We start from the raw sequence: 6,492 nt of genomic DNA on the forward strand, positions 1-6,492 counted from the left end.
GTTTTAGATGTTAACTTCAGGTTCACCTAGAGGGAGGTGGTGTGGGTGTTTGTTAAAATGGTTAAGGTTGTGATAAAAAGATACAAAAGAAATTAAATTTAATTAAAGAAAATCTCAAGAGTGATAGTAAGAAGTAGAGTGATAGGGATAAAATATCAAGGAGTGTATATATATAGAGAGAGAGAAGTATTACAAAAACCCCTGGACTTGGAGAGTATTATTAGTTTTATCCTCGGACGATTGTTAGCCTTAAAAATATCCATATAGTTAACTAAATGAACTTAAATACACTCTCGATCTTTCACATGGCATGGAAAGTGATTTTAAACTCTTGTAGGAGCATGAGACTCTTAATAAAAATTTGAGAGAAGTGTTGAAAACACCCCTTAACTTGACAAGACTTATTAGTTTCATCCTAGAACTATTGATAGTATTAACAACACCCCTCTCCTTAACTAACTCAACTTAAATATACCCCCAATCTTGCAAGATGGGAAAAATAAGAACTCCACCCATCAGACTTTTTTCCTATAATTTTTTCACCCGAAATAATATGTCTGCACTAAAAGCCAAAAATTTTAAGAAGATAATCATGTAAAGGTAGTTCTTATAGTAAATATTAAATATTATTAATAGATATACTTGGAGCAGGTGTAAGTAAGAATTTTGTAATAAATTAAAGAATGTAAAAATGTTGAACTAATTCTTGGCCCCTTGAAACTGAAGACCGTAACAACACTCCTTCAATTACTTTTTACATAATTGAATGATGAGGCTCATAAGCTATATTATTGAAATCAAAATGAAGTACAGGCCCAATACAACAACAGATAGGGCTAAAGAAAAACAATACAAAAGTAGTTAAAGTGGAAAGGAAAAGATATAAGCTTCTCAGAGTTTTCATATCGATTTCGTCGCCATGGCTTGAACTTTGATCAGTCACCCACCATAATTGTGAAATCTCAGCTTTCCCTGCCTCATCTCGACATAAACTCCCTTTAATGAAGCTCCACCTCATATGAACTTCAAGATCACGTCGACTGTGACATTATGTCGGCATCTTCTTAAATCAATTTGAAAAGTTGTGAGATGTTAGAAAAAAAGCTACTGATGAGGTAGGTTTCCTTTATTCATCCAAACTTCTATTGACGCCAAGTGATATATTTATAGAAATAAATATATTCTAAGCTCTGTTATCTCTTATAAATTGCACACTATTCAATGATTTCACAGATCCTTGTCTTACACGTAGTCTAGTAGTCAAAAGAAAACTCAATCTTATCATGTTATTATGTTATTCTTCTAAGCATTATATGTGAATTATAAATCATTTTCTCGATTTTAATATTTAATGGGTTGAATTCCATAATCTCCATTCAAATCTTAGACCTTTGGATTGAAAAATTAACTCAATTTTGCTTATATGATTTATGGGACTGCACAAACCTTTTAGAGAGATTGCATTTGTGGAGACATCAATGGGATCAAAAATCAAATCACTATTAACAAACTTCAAGTCCGGATTTCGTACTATTTTTGAAACTTCTAGGATCTCACCAGGTACGTGATACTGTTAACCAGCAAAAATAGCTTCAGAATTTAAAATTTTGCTACTATTATGTATCAATTGTGAACTCCTGCATGCTTCTTATCGATACTTGTATATCTTACTGTTATTTGATAATTGTGAACTGTGAAAATCTAATTAGAACTCGTAGAGCGTGTCTGCTTGATTCCTATGTAAAGAGTGTTACATTTTTCAGAATTTATTATCTTCTTGGCTGCTATTGGGACTTTCTGACCCAATTTGTCATTACCCAAAGGAATCTCATGCGAAATCCCAAAATTTTGGAAATGCGATGTGAAATTTAAAAATTTGAGCACACAAAAAAATTGACTTATTTTATATTGATCAGGCTAACATCAGCCTACCATAGCGGTAAGCCTTCCACTATGGCAGGACCGCTATAGGGCATGCGCTTCCATTATATAGGACTGTGTGAAATCAGACCATTGTTAATGTGATTTATTTTATTTTCCTCCCAATTTTGAAAGAACGAAATAGATGAGGATTACTCCAAAAACACCTATGTAGGCACCCAGGGCATGAGAGCAATGGAGGGGAGAGATTACAGCAAGAGAGGTGAAATCCCAAGGAATTACAATCTTTGTTCGTTACAGTTTTCTCTCATGGAGCCGAAAACTCATAGTAAAGGTTCATCAATAGATGCTTGGCGCCTAGGTAGGCTAGGATTTTTTAAACTGAGAGGTTAAAAACATCTTTACCTACATCATATATTGTGTATCTTTAGAGTTTGCATGCATAGGCTTTCATGCTTTGAGTTGGACGGTTAGGCTTGTGCCTAAGGTGGTTATGCCGATAATGGCAGTTAGTTATTTGAGGTTGTTCTATGAAATGGTTGTGTGTTGTCTTGGGAAGGGAACTTATGGGCGAAGAATCTAGGATGATTAGGGACTGTCTAGAAGGTTACCTTTCAGTAGGTGATAGTTGTGTTTTTTCCAAGTTATGTATGTGTGCATGTCTACTACTTTATAGTATCACTTGTGTAATGCATGTCGGGGAAAACATAACAAAGAATGTGAAATGACATTATGTGGATAATATTATACAATTAATCTATTTACTTTACTTGTGGTTTCAAGTGTTATTGATAATCTCCTGCAGTGAACCAGTAATAGCCACCTCCGATCATTGGGCGAATAGTAGTGGCTAGTAAAGCCCTATAAAGTAGGCCAAAAGACCTCCCACAATACTTCTCTTCCTCCAATGTGTTCTACAACCATGTCATATGCATCTCATTTAGATTGGTATCATAGGCTATATTAGAGACCTTTGGAACCCCAGTGCTTCATTTATAGACCGGGCATCTAGGGGGACGTTCACTCCTCGAATGCGGATGGTGGGGTTGGGAGAATCCCATAGAACAGTAGGGAGGATGGCATAAAACTCCCTTACCCACCCGACCTGCAAGAAGGGATGAGCCCCCACCAAAGGACCCTAATTGAACTCCTACATCCGGTTATAAGAAACGCTAGCTTGTTTGGCTGCTCCCGTCATATTGAAAACCCGTTGTAACGGCCTAGCCAACTAGTGATATTGTCCGCTTTGGGCCTAGGCCCACACAAATTTAAAATGTGTCACTAATTGGTAAGGCATGCTTACTTATCTATCCAACATCTCTCCTATGTTTTGCCGATGTTGGACTTATAATCTTAAATTGAGGTGTCACATACACCCAATCTATGGACTCAACATCATCAATGAGATTTTCCCCACCATATGGGATTCACCTAGACTCAACACTAAGGTTTGCCCTGTCTTATCGGGATTTGCATAAACTTAGTTGAACTCTAGCCCACATAAACAAGGCTAACACATGAGTGGGTCTACTACCATTTGTAACAGCCTAACCCATTAGTGATATTGTCCACTTTTGGTATAAGCCCGCACGGCTTTAAAATGCGTCACTAATTGGTAAGGCCTTCTTACTTGTATACCCAAAGTCTCTCCTATGTTTTGCCGATGTGGGACTTACAACCTTAAGCTGAGGTGTCACATACACCCCTTTATGGACTTAGAATCCTCAAAGAGGTTTGCCTCACCGTATAGAATTTGCCTAGACTCAGAATTGAGGTTTGCCCCGCCTTACCAAGATTTGCCTAAACTCAATTGAACTTTGACCCATATCAACAATGCTGAAACATGAGTGGCTCTGATACCAAGTTTTTTACGACCTGAGTCTATTCCCCAGTCGAGACACGGTACCTAAGACCATGAATGATCCCTGGATAACCCTTGACTTAACATATTAGACATATCATATAAATTATTTCAAAACTGAAACATATGCTTAATAAAGAATTTAATAAACATCGTGATACTACATTACTAGTCTGAATAAAGTCTCTCTTACTTTAGAATAAAAATAATTCAGCCAGGACATGGCCCTCGCTACCTCAAAACAAAGACAACATAAGGAAAAAAGTTGATAGTCTAAAACAATGGAGTCCCCAAATGAGAAGGGATCACCAAAAGCTAACTAAGAGTGCTGCAACCTCACTCGCCACGAATTTGTTTGCAAATATCAGAATCTACATAATAAAAGAATGCAACACATAGAAATGTATGCGTCAATATGTGGAATGTACTGCATAAGTAAGGGAGGACACTAGCTAAATCATTTAAATAATCATGAACAAGATAGTAAAAGAAAATTTCCAAGATCATATGTATGTATGATCTTGGAAATCTTATTTCACTATTTTGTTCATAATTCTTTAAATGATTTAGCAACTATCTTTCCTGACTTACTTAGTACATTCCACGTACTGACGCATGTATTTCTCTGCACTGCATTTTTTTATGATGCAGATTATGATATTCGCACTCAAATTCATGGCTAGTGAGGTTGCGGCACTTTGAGTTAGCTTTTTGTGAGCCCTTCTCATTTGGAGACTCCGTTGTTTTAGACTGTCAATTTTTTACCTTATGTTGTCTTTGTTTTGAGATAGTTGGGAGCCATGTTCCGGTAGACTTATATTTTAATTCGAAAGTACTAGATGCTTTATTTAGACATTAGTAATGTAGTCTCATGGAGTTCATTAAATGCGTTATTAAGCATATGTTTTAGTTTCCGCAATAGTGAATATGATATGCCTGATATGTTAAGGATAGCCAGGTATCATTCATGGTCTAAGGTATCGTGTCTCAACTAGGGTATAGACTAGGGTCATAATAAACTTGGTATTAGAGCCACTCTTGTGTTAGCCTTGTTGATGTGGGCCAAAGTTCAACTGAGTTTAGAAAAATCTTAATAAGACGGGGTAAACCTCAATGCAAAGTCTAGGTAAATCACATATGATAGGGGGCAAACCTCAGCGAAGATGCTGATTCCATAGAGGGGTGTATGTGACACCTTAACTTAATATTATAAGTCCCACATCGACAAAACAGATTAGAGATGTTGGGTCTATAAGTAAGTGCTCCATACCAATTAGTGACGCATTTTAAATCCGTGCGGGCCTGAGCTCAAGGTAGACAATATCACTAGCGGAATCAACCATTACACTCGCTCCCAACAAAATCCCATCCATTAGAAAACCTGCAACATGAGAAGTATGAATTAGAAGTCTCAACGCATACTAGAAAATGTGTGCAATAGATAAATCCAATATTTAGACCAGATTGGAGGTTGCCGAATTCTACCCCCTTACTATAGTGCGATTGTAGGTGCTTATGCGGTGAGGGAGCGCCATATTGCTTATGCATGAGCTATAGCGGCAAGAAGGGGGTGGGGCATAGCAACAACCTATCAGTTATAGCGGCCTCCCACCATAGCGCAATGCAAGGTCGCCATAACGACCTTCATCATCCCAGAATGTGAAGAGGTGCATCAATGACACCCCTTAGCCCAAAAATCCCATTTTCATTAAAAAAATTCTACATATCAGTGTTCCTAATGTACCCCACTATATATATATGCAACAATCTAGGCATTTCAACTCCTAAATCATGATCAAATCTTAGTTTTTACCAAGAAAATCCCTCCTACTTTTTCCACCATTTTGGAACCAATCTCGCCCCTATCTCTCGTGATTCTTACTCCCAGAATGCTCTAGTGGCATTGTAAATGTAAGTGTAAACCCCATATTTCAACAATTTCAATGATTAAATGTAATATTTTTATTTTTTAAAATATAAACCCAAACTCTATTCTAGTCTATCATTTCCTTCCATGCAATCACCCTTATACATAAAACAAAGTAAAGAGAGTAGAGTGCATGATAATTACCTTAGTTTTGACGTTCTGATTGGAGTGATCGAAAAGGGTTTGGGGAGAATTTCAAAGAGTTCAAAAGGAGAGAAATGGGCATAAAAACCCATTCCCCTCCCTCTTATTTCTGTTTTTGATTGCGACTAGTATATATAGCGAGATCCATCTTAGTGGATGGGAATAAAATTTTGTTGCGGCTTTTGCGCGTTTGAATTTTTTTCCCGGTAGTCTTAGGTACGTGGGCGACATGGTAGCATTTTAATACTTGTGTAGAGAGGAGTATTTCATAAACATCATCCAAACCATGCGGTAAACCTCATTAACCAGTCTTTCTTCCTTCCATGTAAATGGTCATTTGGAGATGAGCGATAGATAAATTGATATCTATTGTAACAACCCAATCTGTCATTACTAAAAGGCATCTCATGTGTGAAATTCAAAATTTTGGACATAGGGTACCAAATTTAAGCACACAATGAAATTTTCTTATTTTAAAATTGATCGGGTTAATGTCAGCCCGCCATAATGGGAAGCCTCCCTATCATGACCCGAGCCTACACCTCGGACGTAACACGGCGTACAAGATTCTGAAAAGCCTCATACAAGCCTCATAGCATTCATAACATAAGACATAAGAAAATGGTACGAAATTTAAAAACTTTTATCCATACAATCTAAGTCTTTATTAAAAACAACG

Source organism: Solanum tuberosum, unplaced genomic scaffold (assembly GCF_000226075.1).
Source record: "Solanum tuberosum cultivar DM 1-3 516 R44 unplaced genomic scaffold, SolTub_3.0 scf00293, whole genome shotgun sequence".
Lineage (NCBI taxonomy): Eukaryota > Viridiplantae > Streptophyta > Magnoliopsida > Solanales > Solanaceae > Solanum > Solanum tuberosum.